At 40.6% G+C, this 20658-nt stretch overlaps 1 protein-coding gene across 1 annotated transcript in view; it reads left to right on the plus strand.

Moving 5' to 3' along the window:
• The first annotated feature begins 13636 nt into the window (after positions 1 to 13636).
• Positions 13637 to 20658, plus strand: part of LOC125896834 (pro-opiomelanocortin-like) — a 29480-nt gene continuing 22458 nt past the window's right edge. The window contains exon 1 of the mRNA XM_049589717.1: positions 13637 to 13770. The gene's annotated coding sequence lies outside the window, so the exon portion shown is untranslated. The remainder of the gene's footprint in view (positions 13771 to 20658) is intronic.

Raw genomic sequence — 20658 nt, forward strand, 5'->3', positions numbered from 1 at the left:
GCAGTGTACTTGCAGCCAGGGAATGAATGTAGCAAAGTATTGCAGCTCTTCTTAATGTGAAAAATCACCAATAAAAACTTCTAAACCAAATATCTGAACAATGGGACATGTTCTAGCAGTAATATGGTCTGAAATCGAGGAGAAATTATCAACATCTGCAACTAAGATTACAAGGTTTCCTGATGTTAGCATGTAGCTACATGTAGCAGTGTACTTACAGCCAGGGAATCACTGCAATGGAGAACAGTGACAGTTTATACATTTAAAAAAACCTCTAAAAAAAACGCCTCACAATTTCACATGTTCCAACAAGAATATGCTCGGAAATTAGCATTTAGCTACATGTAGCAGTGTATGTAATGTAAAGTAACCAAAGTGGCAGTTGCGTGCATAGAGCAGATGAGCATTAAAAGAAATCTGTCACACGGTGAAGTCAGCGTGTCTTGAAAGGAGAGAAAAAAATGTTGGAAACAGAAAATTAAGAATAGTCTAAAGCCTGATGTTTTTGCCAAAATGTATTACCTCATTATTTAAACTGGCCACATTTAATATGAACATCTGACACTTTAACATTATATGTATGACAGAAAATAAGGACAAGCAACCACAACCCCCAAGAGGATAAGCGGTTACAGAAATGAATTAATGAATAACAGGACTCCTTTAAGTTTGTTTATTCTTTTTCCCAATAAACTTGTCTTGGCAACTTAACTCTGTCTGCATCATTGTCAAAAGTTGGTAGGACTCAAAGACAGATAAATTAGATCTCCCTGCTTTGTATCTGTGTAAATAAACCTGGCATGACCAAGACCAAACTAAACACAATTTTCGAGGAAAACTTCTCAAAAAGCAGCCTGACAGTCATTCTAGGTTAAAGTCCTAGTACAGACTGTTTCAGTTCAGGAACTATTTTTAAAAACCTTTAAATTAAAGAATGATAGAGAAGCCCGATAAGATGAAAAAGGCTCTCAGACAAATGGGAATAAAAAAGTAATGAATAAAAAGAAAGACCACAAATTAACTCCACTTTCACAATTCGCCTCACTGACTGATGCAGCTCATGACATTAACTGCATTTATGTTTTTCATAAATTCACATTAGCGTGGAACGTTGTATAATAACATTCTGGTCTGAAAGGGAGGTTGCTATTTTGTTTGGAAGTCAGAAGGAACAGGGAGTTAACGCCTGCACCCTTCAGCATTTATAACATCTGCAACATTAACTCTAGTAGTATATATATATATATATATATATATAGTTTACATCCTGTTCTCTTATGTTTATTTGTTAAAATGATTTCATGTGAAGCAGTTACATTTTCTCTGCACTCTGCTGCGTGCCATCTAATTTTGGCTTCAGTTCAGACATCATTGTGATTCATTGTTAATTGATCTGAATACACACGATCCAGAGCTGCACCCTCACACCTAGAAACGGGCCATATGTGCCTGTGTGTGTGATGTCACCGATTAGCATCTCCTCTCTGACATCAGCTCAGCTCTTAATGACAAATTAGGCCGTTTCCACCGCAGGAACTTCGGGGTAATTTTACGGGGCCGGGGCCGTTGGTGCGTGTCTCCACTGCAGGAACCACCCCCGAAGGACAGCGCTCCGGAACTTTTACAGGGGCTAAACAAGTCCCTGCCTTGTAGGTACTCAGAACGGCCCCGAAAAACTCCTGGTGCTGATTGGATATACTGAAGGCGGGATGTGACGTCAACAGAAAGTGACAAATTAGCCGGCATTTTTAAAACTCATCAGGCGATAATCGTCTTTCTTATGTCTGTTTTCTTCTTCTTACTTCTGCTTCGTACTTCTGCTTCTTGTTCTTTGTTGTTGTTCTTCTTTGTTTGTGTCTTTGCCGTGTCGCCCCGGACCAAATGGTCGCGCAATGATTACGTCACATCCAGAGACTGTAACTTTACAGGAACCTTCCTCCTACTTTGCACTCTCAGTGGAGACACGGCAGTTGAGAGGGCCGAGCGAGAGGACGTTCCTATAAAGTTTCTGCCCCCCAAATAGTACCAGGAACGGGCCTATTGTCGAAGATCAGGGATATAAGTCTTTATCAGTGCCTCTGTTGCTCATTATAGGATGAATAATAAATAAAACTCCAGGGACCCCGAAAGCCCCATGTTCACTGAATGTCATTTAAACATAATTAATTCCAAATTTGTGTAGAGTTGTGTTTCTCTGCACCTGCACCCCTCCGGCCTTGGCTGCAGCAGAGTATAGAAAATAAACGGAAACACATAGCTAGAAAACATGAGGCACATCAAAGAGCAAAAGTTAAGTAAATGTAAGTAAGTAAGTGCAAGTAAAAGTTCTTACTTGCAGTGAAAAGCTAAAAAAAAGGAAGGAAAATTAAACACAAATGTTGAAAGAATCAGCTGAACTTAATCAAGAGAGAGAACTGACAAAAGATTTGTGAATGTCAGTAAAGTATAACTGTTTTCATGGCACTAGGATTTTCTCTCCCAGGCAGTGCTAAAACATAAGTTTAAGTTTTAAGTTTATTTACTTTATTAATCCCCCTGAGGGGAAATTCAATGTTTTCACTCTTGCTTGTCAATTACACACAGGTCCGAAAGACACACACATGTACAAACAGGACCCATACATGCACAAAGTGGAGAGATGTCAGAGTGAGGGGGCTGCCATTGGTCAGGCCGCCGAGCGGTTGGGTGGTTCGGTGCCTTGCTCAAGTGCACCTCAGCAGTGCCCAGGAGGTGAACTGGCACCTCTCCAGCCACCAGTCCACGCTCCATATTTGGTCCAGACAGGGACTCGAACAGGCGACCCTCCGGTTCCCAACCCAAGTCCCTATGGACTGAACTACTGCCGCCCAAATTGTCACATTTCATGACTTCTGAGTTATTTTATCAGGGTTTCTGCAGATCTTTAAAATGTCTCAAAAGGCACTGAATTCATTCACCTAAAAATAAGGCCTTCATTAGTATTAAAATGTCTTAAACCAATCTTCCAAAAGTCAAAATAATGCAAAGAGATAGGAAGCAGTTTTTTTTTATGTTGCACTGTAGGATCTCAAAGTAATTGGTACATCTATTTTTCTAATATAATTCACAGAAAAACTCTGACATTGACGTCACACAGAGCAGCAACAATGCTAATGTTTTGTTTTCGGCCAGGACACCCAAAACAGAGGATCCGCTGTCTGTTAACCAGCTGTCACTGCACCCTGGACGCGTGGGAAAGTGCTGGTCATGTAATCAAGATTTCCCAGTATTGCTGAAACCAGGCTATGAGTATTTTAAAAAAGTTTTTAAAACTCGACACAACGGGAATCAAGGCAATGGAGTCTCACATGCAGAGAGAGGAGCACAAAATCATCGTCGTGTTTAATGTTACAATAAACGCGGGCAAAATTCCCATTGGTTCATGTTTTTTTTTAAAGTCAATTTTGTAATTGTAAAATTGGTCCTAAATGTCATTCTGAGTGGCATTAAAAATATTCAGAAAGCCTAAACACAGCACATTCAATATAAATGTAGTTTTTCCACAAATTTGGTCAAAGAATACACACCAAAACAGCTATAAGCCTCATAAAAGTGACCACAAAGCAATGACAACAATGTCTTTCAGTTGCCCGGGTGAAGGACTTCAGCACCGGACAGCGCCCCATGCAGCCACAATTAATAACAACACAAGACATTATAATCTTCCTGTCACAACATTGTGTGATACTTGTTAACCCCATAGACTAAATAGATATGTTTTATAAACTAGAATACTCATGTACACATCTACACCTCAGTGTTACCTGTAAAGTGTTTGCTTGGTGCCTGTGATGAAGCAACGTCCATCGGTTTGCCTGAGGCATCCTCTCATTGGGCTTTAAGCCAGAGCAGCTCTTCTCATGTTTTGGGATTTGGCAGTGTAAAAACAGTTCATCCTGGGACTCGAACACTTGTAGGCGTAGTTAAGCGCTGCTGATATAAGTCTTGAGAGTGATGAGAGGCAGATTCTGTCTACCTATAAGGCCATGGCCACAGTAAATGGATAGTTCTGAAACCACACATCTCCCTCTCTGTTTGTTCTTTCATCTATACAAAGCGAGAGTTTCCCACCCACAAAGCTCACCTTCTCTAAAATGCTCTTCCAAGGTGATTACTTCAAAAACAGCTGCCTCGCACTATAGAGTGGTTGGAGCTTTTCAAACAATCTGACATCTTTCAACCCTTTGCAGCATGTGTATGAGACCTCTCATTTCCTTTCACTTGAACTGCTTCTTCGAACCTCTGCTCCTTCCTCCTATGACGTAAGGTAGGAACCAAGGCAACACATATTTGCCAGAAGGGACATTCCTCCTCACTCCGTCAATAATATTTTAAAGAGTCTCAATGTGAACACGGAAGAACCCGGTGGATTGCTCCCTCTTGGTTGGAGAGAGTTACTGCCTCAAGGGAGGGAGTTCAAGTATCTCATGGTCTTGTTCACAAGTGAGGGTAGAATGGAGCACGAGATGGATTGGCAGTTTGGTGCGGCGTCTGCAGTGAGGCAGGTGCTGTGCTTGACCATTGTGGTGAAAGGGAGCTGAACCGAAAGGCGAAGCTTTCGATTTACTGGTCCATCTACTTCTCAACCCTCACCTATGGTCATGAGCTCTGGGTAGTGACCAAAAGAATGAGGTTGCAGATACAAATGGCCAAAATGGGTGTCCTCTGTGGGGTGGCTGGGCTCAGCCTTAGAGACAGGATAAGGAGCTCAGACATCCGGAGGGAGCTCGGAGTCGAGCCGCTGCTCCTTCGCATCGAAAGGGGTCAGTTGAGGTGGTTCAGGCATCTGATCAGGATGTCTCCTGGGTGCCTCCCATTAGAGGTGTTCTGGCCACATCCCACTGGTAGGAGGACCCAGAACATGCTGAAGGGATTAAATATCTCATCTGGCCTGGGAACACCTTGGGTTCCCCCAGGAGGAGCTGGAAAGCATTGCTGGGGAGAGGGAAGTCTGGAATGCTTTCCTTTGGTCTGCTGCCCCTGTGATCTAGCCCCGGATAAGCGGATGAAAATGGATGGATGGACATTTCTCCTCACTCCATCAATAATGTTTTAAAGAGTCTAAATGTTAACATGGAGGTGGCTGAGATGGCAGCTAGCAACTAATGGTGCTAACTCCATAAATAGCACCAAAAACGACAACAGTGCTCACAGTGGTAGCCGCTTTATGAGTGCAGAGCAAAGCCATGACAATGAGCTAACCAGTGCCACACTGGAACACTACAACAGGCCGGACTTTTATGTAAAATGGACACGAAGACTTAATCAGGCATTATATGGTGGTGGGCACAAAATGTGTTTAAATTCTGTGCTGCTGGCAACACAAAAACAACGCCAATGCAAAGTCAATGAGGATCTTTTGTCATGGTACATGTAAGTTTAAAGAGCAAGGGCGGGAGAGAGGTGTGGTGGATGGGTCAAAAAACATGGACTTTCAACCAGGAGTCTGCTGTCTGTGCCCTGGGTGAAACCAAAAGCCAACGTAATTACATAACTTTACACAACTTCTTAAAATAGATACTTTACGTTACGCAAAGTACATAAGTGTCACTTATAACAATAATAATAAAAATAATAATTATACATTGGATTTTTATGGAGCTTATATGGATACTCACACCTCGTTTCAACTTACGTATGTGTACGGAGAAGAGGCAACCAGAAGTCCATTCAATTCTATGGGAATTCCAGTGATATCTGATGTGCCTACGAAGAGAGACCGTATGACAGTCAGATCGTCATTATGACTCGTTCAGCTGTTTAAACGTCTTTTTAATTAAATATTTCAAAAAACATGCTGCATACCTGGCAGGTCCTGTTTTTGTCCAGGTAATGTACCGAGCGCATATTCCAAAAAACAGACAAAATTGGCCTCTCCCCCACGGCTACAGGAAGTTTCCATCAGGTTTCTATCCATCCTTAAAGAAATGCACTTCCTTGCATATTTACAGATCTTCGGACACCAGTCACATATGTAAGTGAAAACGAGGCATCAGAGATGAACAACAATAATAAAAACAAAGAGAAAAAAAAACAACAACAGATAGATGAAATAATCCAAAAGAAGAGAAAATGCAGAGAGAGAATAGAAGAACACAGTATTTTTGAGGGATTTCTTGAAGGTGGGTAGTGAGGGGGAGTCTCTGATGTCTTTAGGGAGTGAGTTCCAGTGGGTGTTAGCAGCAATGTCCCCCCAGGTGCAGTTGTTAGTCCAGACCTGAGAGTGCTGGAGGGAGTGTGCCGGTGGAGGAGCTCAGACAGGTAGGGGGGAGCCAGGTTATGGCAGGCTTTATAGGTGATGATGAGGAGTTTTAAGTGGATATACTGGGGAACAGGGAGCCAGTAGAGGTTATGAAGGACAGGGGTGATGTGGTCAATGGTGCGGGAGTGTGTGAAGAAACAAGCAGCAGAATTCTTGAGTGTTTATTTTCTGTACATAGGTCTTTTCCTAGACTTAACCAAGTGTTTTTCTTTTCCTAAACCTAACCAATATGCAACCATAATAAACTTTGCACTGGCCAGCAGCACATAAGTTTAACACATTTTGTGCCCACCACCACGGAATGTGTGTGAAGACGTCATGTTCATTCATTCATCTTCTAACCGCTTCATCCTCTTGAGGGCCGCGGGGGGGCTGGAGCCTATCCCAGCTGACATCGGGCGAGAGGCAGGGTACACCCTGGACAGGTCGCCAGACTATCGCAGGGCTGACACATAGAGACAAACAACCATTCACGCTCACATTCACACCTATGGACAATTTAGAGTTACCAATTAACCTAGTCCCCAATCTGCATGTCTTTGGACTGTGGGAGGAAGCCGGAGTGCCCGGAGAGAACCCACGCTGACACGGGGAGAACATGCAAACTCCGCACAGAAGGGCTCCCACGCCCGGGATCGAACCAGCAACCCTCTTGCTGTGAGGCGAGAGTGCTAACCACCACACCACCGTGCCGCCCCGACGTCATGTTCATTTCATGTATTTCTGTGAGACTGTGTTGACCACAACAAACCATAGAGGAGCTCACATTATTACACACACAGAGGTAATGTGACTTTATTCTCTGCTCAGGATGCCACTACCCCACTATATATTTACACATCAAAAAGCCATTTGCTGCTATGTTAATGTTCTAAATGTGGCATACAGCTCCTTTAAAGTGTTGTCAGATGATGCACAGTTGAGGAACCTGACACAAAGCCTGTGATGGATTTCTCTGGGTAATGAGAAAAGCTAAAAATACTTACTGTGAAGTCTGTAATTGGTTCGTTAAAGGTGACAGGTACAGTAAATCTATTCATTTCAAACTTATGGGGGCTGTTATGGGACTATCAGCCTAAACAGTCAATGTAATGTTGTACTCTACAGCTTTGGGGGGGGGGGGGGGATAATTGGACTCTCCCTCTCTCTGTGACTGAGCTGAGACGCACTTGGAAAGGAACAGAAGACATCACAAATAGAGAACGCCTGGCTGGCTAATGACTAAACAGTAAAAAGGTGGCATGGTGTTTAAATGATTCATTTATTATGTAAATCACAAACACTCCAAAATAGAACATAATGGGAAGAATTTGGCATTATCTGCCACAACAACCCAATTGCCAGAATAACTGTTGGCACTGTACGTTTCTGCAAACCATGGATATGTTGAGTTTGTATGTTATTATGTTGCAGAAGTTGAAACTTATGCCACCAATGTCTCGCGGAAAAACACCCAGCTTTGGTGGCACAGTTGCTACCAGAAATGCTGGAGGTGTCTTGGTAAAAAGAATCTGCTTTTTGTGGCACAGTCTGCGTTGGAAATGCTGCAATGTCTCACTAAAAAACACCTGGTTTTGGTGGCACAATTTCTGTTAGAAATGCAACTGATGTCTCCTTAAAAACACCCAGGATTAATATCCTTCTTTGTTCAAATAAACACAAGAAATTTGTGCTCTAGAGAAAGGATCAGCGCTCAGTGAATAACCTCCTTAGCCCTATGATAAGCTATTATGGCACAGACCAATGAGCAGTGATAACTAACACGTCTTTGGGGTCATCAGGTGGGAACCTCCTTTCACCAGTGTTTCGTCTAGTTGGTCCCACAACACCTCGAGGAGGCTAGACAGTGATCTCTGGTGTCCCAGAGACACTCCCCTAATGCCAGGTCTCACTGCTCCCCGCACCAACCCAACAACCTCCTTTACCTTACTTACACATGGCTTTCTCAGCCCAAACAGCACTGCCACCTTCAACAAACCCGGGCTCCGTTAATGCGAGCTCCAGGTAGTGACCGTGCCGATACTACCTTTCCTAACACATTCACCATACCCTATTTAAACAATCTGAACTCTGCCTTGGTCTAATCATATCTTTTCTACTATAGACATGGCGCACTGCAGAAAAGGAATCCAAAACTACTCTCAAATGGCATCTAAACAGCCCAATATTTAGTAATTGTTTTTTACTTACTGGGGGGGTACCATTTTCATAATCTACTTGGACATGCAAAGGAGTACATAAACTGGCAGATATTTTTAATGAGTAAGGTCTTAGGTCATTTAATGATATCCGTGCTAGCTATGACCTACCTGGATCGTCATTTTTTCTGTACCTTCAATTAAGATCATCACTAAGGCATACAGTGTCCCATGGAATGAGCCGCTGAAAAACACATCAACTACATTCTATTTTGTTTGTACAAGGTCGAACGAGTGGTCTGGTTTCTAAACTGTTTTCATTGTTTTCTGTATCTTCTTATAAACCTCAGTATATTGAACGAGTTTGGACCAAAGACCTGGAACATCTGACGATAATGAGCCACTGGACTGGGACTGCATCTGGAAATGTATAACTGATACCTCCAAAAATCCTAATCATCAGCAGATTCATCTTATTTTTTTTTTACATCAAACATTTCTCACTCCCAAGAAACCCTTTCTGATGAAACTTAATGCACATGTTTTGTCTTCTGTAAGGATGTATCTATCTTTTGCAGATCAGTTCTGTTTTAACTAGAACAGTGGAATGTGAAGTACCATGCACCCCTACTGTTACGCTCCTTAATGACTTATCCTCACTAAATATTTCACAACATCAAAAAAAGAATTTTACTGGCTGGTTTAACAGCTGCCAAAAACAATCCTGGCTTTACATCAAAAAAGGGAAATCCAAGGCACTCTTCTTTAAATGTATAGAAAGTCTTTATTTAAAAAATGGCTGTTTCATTTAGAAAAGGTTAAAACATGATGAAAGTGGGTTACAGCCCATGCGTTTCAGCACAAAAAGGCTTATCTTAGAGACCCTTCTTAGCTAAGACGTTCTCAACTGTGCTCTTAAGTCTTAACATGGTTCTTAACTGGGAAACGCGGCCAATATTTTTAGTAAATTTAACTGTCATGTGTACACATTCCTTTGAGAACTATATGGAGATCTATGGGTGGGGGGAGGGTAGTCGCCATTAGTTCTAACTTTTCCATTTTGTCTTTTCTGTTATGTATGCATATCTTCAATAAAATTGAATAGAAATTGATCACAAAAAAACCCCACCCAGGATTGGTGGCACAATTGCTACCAGAAATGCTGGAGATGTCTTGGTAAAAAGAATCTGCTTTTTGTGGCACAGTCTACGATGGAAATGCTGCTGATGTTTCACTTAAAAACATCCATTTTCGGTGGCACAATCACCACTGGAAATGTCATTGACGTCTCACGAAAAAAAAGCTACTTAAGATGACACAATTGCAGCTAAAAATGCCACTACGTCTCGCTAAAGAACACAGGGACGAAGTCACAAAAGGATTGCGTGGTTTTTGCGGCCACTAAACCGGTAAAAATGGAGCAAACGGATACTGTCTAATTCACAAAGCACGCGCAGTGGGTGAAATGCTCCACTAACTGCGCTGTCAAGCAGATTGTGTCTTGGTGCTCCGGTGTTATTTGCATGTATTTAAATGAGGTGATATGCATATATTTGGCGGAAAAATTGCCCCTTTCTATGCAAATGAGCCTCATTGATAAGAGTGAAGTAAATAACATCTTTAGAAAGCTGGTGCAAACTTGGCACTCCTCTGTGGAAGCCTCTTGCCCAGACTTTCCAGTGATCGTGGCAGCAGTGATCGTCTGTTATATCAGTCTGTAAATAATATTTTGACATTATTACTTTAATGATACTGATGCGTTGAACAGGTGACAGTCTGCGGTCGTTCTCAAAACGCACTTCTGTCACGCACTTCAAAAGCAACTTTCAATAATTTATTTTACGAAACGGGGGAAACAAACGTGAACAAAAACGGTTCCATCATTCATATTAAATTCAAAAGATAATGAAAAAACAGCTACAAGTGAGAGGGAACAGTGATAAAGTGGTCAAACTTGTTCAAATCCACAGCCTCAACCCATCCGACACTGTTACACTGACTCACCAGCAGACATCACTACATGAGGGTATACAGTATTCAGTACTTTGCCAAACAAAGTCTGCCATTGTTCTGCCACGGTGTTCTTGGCGCAAAGCCAGCATTTATACTTTGCCATGTGTGGCTTATTGCAATCAGGGGCAAACTGCACTCAGCTGCCAAACTTTGTGGGCGTGTTTGCGTTGGTATATCATTAGCGCAATATCCTTTGTGAATAGGACGTTAAGACGGAGCAAACTGCGGGTGCAAATGAAGTGCAATTCAAGGTGCTATCAGCGGCCGCAGTTCATTCTTTGTGAATTCAGCCCACAGTTTTGGTGGCACGATCACTGCTGGAAATGCTGCCAATGTCTTCTTGATCACACACAGCTTTGGTGGCACAATTGTTAACAGAAAGGCTGTCATTGTCTCCCTAAAATACCCACTTTTGGTGACACAATCAAAGCTGAAAATGCCGCTGATGACTCGCTAAATATAATCTGTTTTTTTGTGGCACAGTCTGCCTTGGAAATGCTGCAATGTGTCACTAAGAACACCTGGTTTGGTGATACATTCACTGCTGGAAATGCTTCTGATGTCACACTAAAAAATAGCAGTTTTGGTGGCATGATGGCTGATGGAAATGATGCTGGTGTCTCCTTAAAAAAACATGGTTTTGGTGTCACAATCGCTGCTGGAAATGCCACCAATGTCTCACCAAAAAAAAGGCACTTTTGATGACACAACTGCAGCTAAAATGCCACCAAGTCTTATTAAAAACCACCCTGTTTGGTGGCACAATCACCATTGAAAATGAAATCTAAGTCAAAAATGCTGCAGATGACTTGCTAAAAAACATTCTGTTTGGGTGGAACAATCGCTGCTGGAAATGCCACTGATGTCCCGCTAAAAAACACAGTTTTGGTGGCACGATTGCTGCTGGAAATGCTGCCAATATCTCCTTGAAAAACACCCAGGTTTGGTGGCACAATCGCAGCTTGAAATGCCACCAATGTCCTGCTAAAGAACACCTGGTTTTGGTTGCACAATTGCCGCTGGAAATGCCACCATGTCTCACGAATAAACACCCCGTTTTGGTGGCACCTAAGTGTCACACCCTCTACTTCCCGATGAGAAACTCTGTTTGCATACATGCAGACTGAACTACATTACTTCAAACATACTGAACATACAAGTGATGAAATGCACAAATGCAGAAAGGTGCAGTGCCATCATTTACTTCTGCCAACTGGACTGGATAGAAAAGGTATTTTCTCAAATGTATTCACATCAGGGAAGACATGGCTGTAATCTATTTTTAGTTCTGTTTGGAGTACAAGAGGTTCACTGTATTGCCAATACTGTTGCCAGGCAATAAACATTTTAAAAAATGTTGAAGCCGGCCTTTGTGTGTTTTTTTTATTTTTGCTTATTTGTTTTTGTTGTTGTTTTCTTTTTGCATTTTCAGTGTCATGTTTAAAAATCTTAGAAACTCCTACGGTCTTTGGCAGATTCTAAAAGTGCTATCAAAAGCATCAAGATTCAAGATCAAGATTTATCCATTGATTTTATTGACTCTAATGTAATTCTATAGGAACATGAAGTACTTAATGGTGGGATTCTGATTGATCAAAGCGTTTGGTTTATTCATTTCAATGTGACAAGAGCAGCAGCAGCAGTAGAGGATCAGTAAAGTCCATTCAGTCAGATCACAGATCTTCCTTGTTTGTGTCAGGTCAGTGTTTTAAGTGATCTTTTTAAGAAGCACTGGTCATATGAGAGTCAGTCTGCTCTCCAGAATGTGTCCAAGTGGATACGTGATGTCTGAGGGACAAGAGGATGTTCTCATGTGTGAAATGAGATTGTGTGACCTCAATCAACCCACTGCTATTAACACAAACAAACCTATTGGTACACCTGTGAATATCAAATGGTGCTGATATGGCAAAAATATCATCAATACCCATGCTGTATTTCATTCAATTTTAGGGTGAGGACCTAGTTTAAGGCAACACGTTCTCACTCTCGTGTTAAGTATCCATGTTTGGTCACGGACTTTCCATGTCCAGATACGACATGCAAGGTACCCTGGGTGAGTTGGTTGTTGACGTTCTGGGATGCTGTGTCAAGTTCTGCCTTCTTCTTTCAAAATACACTTCTGTTTTCACAGGAAATTTACCGTTTATATACAGTCTCTTTTGAAATAAATGCACTACATCAGTACAACAACACAAATTGACCTTATTTTCCCTCAACAAAAATACATGGCTAGGTTTGGGAAAAAAGAACAGGGTTTTAATTTTATGGGATGTGAACACCGCTCTCCCGCATGACAATCGGTGTTCGTTGGACCCATCCACCAACCCTCCTACTACTCCTACTACTAACTGGACTTTGCCAACCTAACTTTCGTTCTTGTCCTGCCGCGTTTCCCCCTGATGCTGAAGAGTGTTGCCGGTTGGTCAAGGTTAGGGTTAAGCTGCAGACATACACTGAACACAAATCTAAATGCAGCACTTTTCTTTTAGCTCCCACTTTCCACATGTTGAAGATGTGAAAAATGACAAAAGACATTTTTTTATGCACTCAATAGATTTCTCTTGAAATATGGTCACAAATTTATTTAATCTGTGTTAGCAGTGTCAGCATCTATGTCACACCTGTCAGGTGGATGGATTATCTTGGCAAAGGAAAAGGGCACATTAAAGCAGATTTTCACAAAGTTGCGACCAGAATTCGAGAGATATATTTCTATTGAGTGCATAAAAAGTCTTAGATCTTTTTCTTAAACCTGTGAAAAATGGGGGCAAAAACAAAAGTACTGCTTTTAAAATTATGTTTAGTATGCTTGCTTTTATTTAAGGTTTATGTGCACATGATGGCAGCCTCATAAATCCTGCGTTGCTTGCGCCAACCTCAGATATAACACCACATGTGCGCACAATGCGAAACACACATGACCGGTAGGGGAAGCATGGTGATTAGGGCACATGTATTTGTGTCGAACCGTTCGGTACGCGACGTTCGGTTCGGCACGACCCTGTATCGAACTATTGGGCGCAGGATATTATTTTATTTTATTTTGTTTTATTTTAATTCCGTTTCTGCGAGCCGAACCATTTAAAATATCTAGTTCCCCGACGGACATAATTGAGTGACGGACCGAGTCCGACCGTAAATCTCCGCTTTCACTTTGTGCAGCGCATTCTCGCATTTTGACAACATGGCAAATGAGCCTGACAAACCTGAAGACCCACCCGCAAACCTTAAGTCCTTTGTTTGGGAACACTTTGGTTTCAGGGTAAAATATGAAGATGGAAATAAACAAGTGGACAAGACAAAAGCAGTGTGCCGACACTGCAGAACAGCGGTCGGGTATGTACTTGGAAACACGTCTAACATGCTAACACATCTAAAGCGACACCACCCGAGTTTGAACGTTAACTGGCACGACTAGAAAAAGCAATCTGGTGCAAACTACGATGTCGTCGTTGTTTAAAAAGAAAGAGCGTTTCCCTGACCATCGCGCTAAAGGAATAATCAACGCCATTGGAGTTGAGTAAAATTGTTCAAGCTGCACTTTAGATATAAGCATGTTTTGTTTACTGCACTTTAACAAAGTAGGAAAGCCAAGTAAGTTCCTAGTAAAACTGAATCTGAGCAGGCTTTAAAGCTGACCAGCTGCACTATACTTTTTATTTTAATTGAGTAAAACTGTTAAAGCAGAAATGTATATTTATATTTTTCATTCAAAAAATGTGTTAAAAAACAGCAGGATTTTATTTTTCACTTTTATATTTCTATTTTCATTCAAACAATGTGAAAAAGCAGGATTTTATATATATTTGTTTCATTCAAAAATTGTGTAAAAAGAGTTAACTGCTGTGGTGGTATGTTTTAATAAGGTTACCAATAAGTAAAAGATATTTAATAATTGTCTATTTTTTTCATTACTATACAGAAAAAAAAAAACGAACCATGACTTGTGTACCGAGGTACGTACCGAACCAAGATTTTTGTGTACCGTTACACCCCTAATGGTGATGTGAGACAGGTTTGGTAGGCGTATTGGCAGCGACAACAATGGCAAAAAGTTTGGAGGACAAGCAAATAGACAAAGTCTGCAATAACCTGGAATGTTTCAATGCCGCTGCACATTGACAAATATCGGATAACAAATCAAAAATTTTGCTTGGGTTCAGCCCACTTGAACTGCTGCTGTGTTGTGCTATGGCCTATTCAAGTGCTGTAATTTGTTACTTATGTGACAATGCCTGAACAGAGAGCAGAGGAGAATTGTAAACGTGTGACCATGTAGAGACAGAAATGACATGCTGTCATGTAAATAAGACAAATAACATAAGGCCTGCATATGAAGCATCCGTAGCACCAAATAATACAACGGTAGTTTCTAAAGAGCTAAGATGAAAAAAAAAATAAAGAAAGAAAAAAATAAAGAAAAAAATATGGTCTGAGTTCTCTGGTGTGCCCTCTAGTGGAATTCTCCAGTAACACACATAGGCAAGTATGAGAACAATTCAGTTTATGATACAGTCACAGACCTGCAAACCTTGAAGAAAGGTTATGAGTACCACCTTACCCGACATTCGCAAAAGGAATATAAGTCTGTGTAAGTCCTCGGAGTGAGCATAACGCATTGTCATTACACTAAATAACTAAATACATTGTGTATTATACATTATACAGGCTATGCCCAAACAAATGTAATGTTGGTTATATCTGCCACAAAAAGTCGATCACAGACAAAAAGTCTGAATGACATTTTAACAATGAAACAAAAGGTATCAAAAGTGAATAACATAAATACAAGAATATAAATAATTTAGATAAAAGAGATTCTTTTACTTTGTCAACTTTGCAGTTGAGCTTGATATTGTTATGCCGATATGAAACCTCTATTGTTTGACTCTTTGTCCCTGTGTTGTGTGAGGGACATTGTTCAGCTTTTGTCTGCTGTTTTTGTTTTGTTTTGTTCTGTTTTTGTGATGACAAAGTGATGCTGATTGTTTGTGTATGTAATCACCACCTGCATACTGAGCTCCAGTTCTAAATGCAAAAAAAAAGAAATTGATGAATAATCAGCATTAAAAATGAGGATAAATAAATAAATAATAAAAATAATAAAAATAAAAAACTATGTTCAATAAAACACTTTGATATTCAAATATACAGTATCAATTAAATTAGTACATTAGCTAACACTTATTAATTTAAATTTTAAATTATTTTTAGCACATTGAGTGCAATGCTGTCTCAATATTTAAATTGTTGGAGCATCAAGATGTCTCCTGCTGTTCAGTGCTACAAACAAGCCATAGAAAGAAGAGATTTTTGCTGTCTTGGTCTCTAGAACCGCTGCAGATTGATGGGATGATAATACTTGCATAGATGGCAGTTGGTTAAATGGCAGAGTCTTTATTAGGCAGTGATTCACACACCCTGCACAGCCTTGTCCGGGGGTTGCATTATTATTAAGCAGTGGAAGTGAGGGACATCAACAGGGGGATGAATTACACTCCTAAGTGCTGTTGGAATGCATCATCTCCATTTGTTTTCAACCTTTATTTATCCATCGAAGAGGTGGCTCAGCGAGCATGCTCTTTTTGTTTTTGCATTCATATCCAGTAATGACTCAAATTTACAAGCAGGAGCAGAACAAACACCACCTGCGGGGTTAAGTGGGTTAAAGCTATCGAGGCTTTGGCGCCTTGTTGCTGCAGGGAGAAGAGAGAACAAGTTCGTCTTCAGACTGTACGGGTCTTAAAACTTATTTCTCATTATCATTTTAACCATCATTACTTTACTAACATCGTGCTCTTGAATATTCATAATGCATTTCTCATCGTTTTTTCTTAATGTGGGCTTACAGCTGTACATTTTGTACCATCTTAAAGGTCCAATGTGCAGGTTTTAGGAGCAGAACAGAATATAATAAGTATGTTTTCTTTAGTGTATAATCACCTGAAAATAAGAATCGTTGTGTTTTCGTTACCTTAGAATGAGCCCATTATATCTACATAGGGGGCGGGGCCTCGTCCCCGGAGATCACCATGTTTCACCGCCATGTTTCTACAGTAGCTCCAAAAAGACAAACCAAACACTAGACACTACATTGGGACACTCAAGTTTTCACAATGGGCACCATAGTCAGCAGCCCCTCTGCAACGAGAGCATTGGAAAAACACAGATTTTCTAAAGCAGCTGCTTGATTCAGGGTTTTACTGCTTTAAATCACCTGGGATTTGATTTGTAAGCATTGCATAGGCACAAAACGTGGCCTGAAAGAGGCGTACGCCACTTCTCATGCAAAAGTTGTGAGCTATAAAATCACAACTCATGTTTGCGAACATTTTGGAGATGGGAAATTGGTGATGCAGATGGTGAGGTGGAAGCCCGATTTTAGAAATTGTTGATTATTTTTGGTGCATGCCATTTTTAGTTTTTTTTTATGTACATACGTTTTTCTGTTTGATTTGGAGAGTAAGAGACCTCTGCGAATAATTTGTCTCCCTGTAAAAGCCTCCTGAACGTCTGGATCTTAAGTTATCAGAGAGCACACATTAGCAGGTGCTAGGCTAGCAGCTTGTCTCTGACAGACCAAACGTAAAAACAGTGATTTTTAATGTGAAACTGCTTTATTCAGTGTTTTACCCATTTAAAACAGCAGGTCTGGTGTTTTGGAGTGGAAGACACCTCTGTGGATAATTCATCTCCTGGTGAAAACCTCTTAAATGTTTGGATCGGAAATAACGTCAGCACACAGTAAGCTACCAGAGAACAAAGGTGAGCACACACTGTGGGTGCCGAGCTAGTGGCCTGTCTGAATGTGCCAAACGGCACTGGAGAAACACTGATTTGTAACATGAAAGAGCTTATTCAGTGTTTTTTTTTTTTTTAATTTTAACCACTGGGTCTGTTTCTTTCGGAGAGGGAGAGACCTCTGTGGATAATTCGGCATCTGGTAAAAACCTTTTGAACAATGAACACTGGCCATGTGAGCAGTTTCAGCTGGTTGCAATCTGCAATTCTCACTGGTAGATGCCACGAAATTGACCTAAATTCAACACACTTGACTTTTTCATTTGAAAATGTACGTGGATGATATTCGTAAATATTCAAAAAATGTGGAGCTGTAGATATAAATTGAACTGTTTAAATCTATCTTGATATTTAACATTACTCGCGTAAACATAATACAGTGAAAGACAGACCGAAAACTTGTGTTCCATTTTTAAAAAAATGCACAACAATAAGACGTCATAAAAGTTAAATCAACCTGCAAACCTCCTCTGAAATGAACATGAGGGTGGACTAAGAAATCACACAGCGAGGGACTGAAGAGTCAAGCGACGGGATACCAGTTAGGTAAGTAGAGGCTTTTCTGTTTTTATTGGAAAGGCGGGGGAACAGGGTGATTCATAACAGTGTGATAGGTCACACAAGGAGGGAACAGTTTTCTAAGATTGTAAACTCCCTCTTTAAGGGGAACATAAAGTGTTTATTATACTGTCTACCACAGGAGGACTGTCATCTGTGAAACATTTTTTTTACACTTGTAAATGAGATAACAGTTGAGACATTGAGAATAAACACTATGTCTTCATACATTCATCTTTGCCCCAGCCCTTTAGGGAAAAACACCCTTTGTTCTCATTAGTACAGCAATGTATTTCTGCAAGGTCTCACTGTAGTGCACTGAAGCCTTGAAAAACCGTCTGTGTTCCCTTGTTCAGCAAAGTGAAAAGACCTTGTGTCCTATTTCCAGTTGATAAACTGCCTTATGATACGCAACAGATGGAATGCTGTGAACAAGGCATCTCGTTCATAGCTTCATCCCTAAAGACATTTATTTTCTCACTTAACCCTGCTGTCATTTTAAAATAAGCAAGTTCTCGCCACGGCGCTATCTCATGATTCAGTGGTTTTAGGATTTGACAAGAAAAGAGGAACACATGTAAGCAAGCACAGGAGCCATGATAAAATGACCTGGATTTTAAATAAAAAATAATAATAAAAAAAATAATTTCATAAACCTAAATTGTAATTTATCTAAAGATCTTTAAAGTACTAATTTTTTAATCATTTTCTGTTCCTTCTGTATCAGCCATTACATCAGCCTCTGTGTTACGCTGCTATGCTAAACCTAGCTCGTGAAACCTCATCAACTAAGGCTAGCAAGCCCGTAACTTGTGGCAGACCCTATGTACATCGCCTACGCCATTGTGAGCATTTATACTGTGTGTGTCACTCTGCAGATACACCTCCAAACCAAGGCAGAGTTTCTGTGAAGTGCTGTAAAGTTTAACTGATTCAAAACGCACATTAAACACATATCAAATGTGGCTTAATTACAAAAATTTTAAACACAAGTACACAAATCAGCTTCACTATAACTTGGAGCATTCACAGACAAACACTTGTCCTTATCTGGACACATTTTCCCCACAAGTGCAACATGCTAATGTTTGTAGCACAAGCCTATGGCATTTTACATTGCATAAATTAGCCTAGTAGCTAGCGATCTTTTCCTATTCTCATATAAAACCAGGGACAACAGCAACATTTAACAAATGTAACGGTACAAAATTTGGCTCCATTACAACTCACAAGATTCACCGACAAAACAACCGTCTTATACTAAAGACGTTTTCCAAATGAATACATCATGCTAACGTTATTAGCACAAGCTGATGGCATTTTACATTGTATAAATTAGCCTAGCGATGAGTGAAAATTTCCTCTGCTCATATGAAGCCAGGATAAATCACACACAAGACTTAAAATGCAATTTTTGTGGATGTCATAACCAAGAAATGTTGTTAATTTAATCAGTTTGTCTTGTGTCTATGTTGTCTCGTGATTTCCTGTTTTAATTTGAAAGTTAACTCTCCTCTCGTTTCAGGCAACATGCTCCTTCCCCTGTGTGTTTTCCTGCTGGTCTGATTGTCTTCCTCGCCCCTGATTGTTTCCACCTGTGCCCTTACCCTGTGTGTATATATTGTCTGTGTCTCCCTTTGTCCTGTGCCAGTTCGTCTTGTCCTTCGTGTCAGAGAACCAGCGTCATATCCATGCCATTTTGCCATTGCCATTGTCAGGTCTTGTTCTTTTGATACTTTGTTCATGTTGATTTTCTGTTTGTTTTTCATAGTGATAGTTCGGCCTCAGTAGAGTGATTTTCTGTTTGTTTCTTAGTCTAGCATTTATTTCCAAGATCATTTTTTGTTCTTAGATTTAGTGTAGGTTTTTCCTCTTTCGAGAGTGATTTTCATTTTATGTTAAATAAACTTTGATTTTGTACTTTGCCTCTCGAGTCATGCATTTGGGTTCAAGTCCTTGTTCGGTCGTGACAGTGGAGTCTTTATCATCTTCACAATTTGTTTCTTATCTCTGAAATAAAAGTAAATAAAAGCTTTGTTTCCTCTGAGGGAAATAGTTTCAGCTTACAAAAATAGACAGTAGGTCTGCGTCGCCACAACGTGCAGTTAATCGTAAGTGCTATATCATAGGCAACTGGACTTGCTTGCGTTTCTTGAAGACGTTTCGCCTCTCATCCAAGAAGCTTCTTCAGTTCTAAATGACTGGTGCGATGACTGGTAGCCTGTAACTTCTACGCCAGGGGTGTCAAACTCATTCAGGTTAATGGACCACAGACAGTCCAATGCAGGTGGGCCAGACCAGTACAACTATTGCATAATGTCCGATAAATGACAAACACCCTCAAATGTTTCCTTGTTTTTGGATCAAAGACGTACATTTTAAAATCACTTGCATCTACAAAACAGATGACGCAGCCTGTAATATCTTCAGGATGATAAATTTCAACAATATGTCTGTTTTCCCAGATTCAGTCATTCTACTACTCAAAGTCATTACATGTACATTTTTCTATGCTTTTCCTCTCCTTCCACACCAAACTAAAGCAGAAGCATACAGGAAGCAGGTGAAGTTATCCCCTGCCTTACAAACCACTTACAAATAAAAAGTTTTGGCTTAGCAACAGGGTCCCACCAATATTGTTTAAAGATAGAGGTCTGATACAGATTCTTTTTACTGAAGCTGCTGATTGAGAATAGTTTGCTCTTTGTATCTACCCTGGAAATCCAGAGTTCTTGCGAGAGCACAATTTGAATTTGCTCAGCAAGTCACTCTGGCAATCACTAATGATGCTCATTACCCATGCCGTTGGAGCCGAGCTGCACCAACCACATCGGTGTATCTGAGAGGCGAGCTAAACAGATGACA

This window comes from Epinephelus fuscoguttatus, linkage group LG11 (assembly GCF_011397635.1).
Source record: "Epinephelus fuscoguttatus linkage group LG11, E.fuscoguttatus.final_Chr_v1".
NCBI classification, from domain to species: Eukaryota; Metazoa; Chordata; class Actinopteri; order Perciformes; family Serranidae; genus Epinephelus; species Epinephelus fuscoguttatus.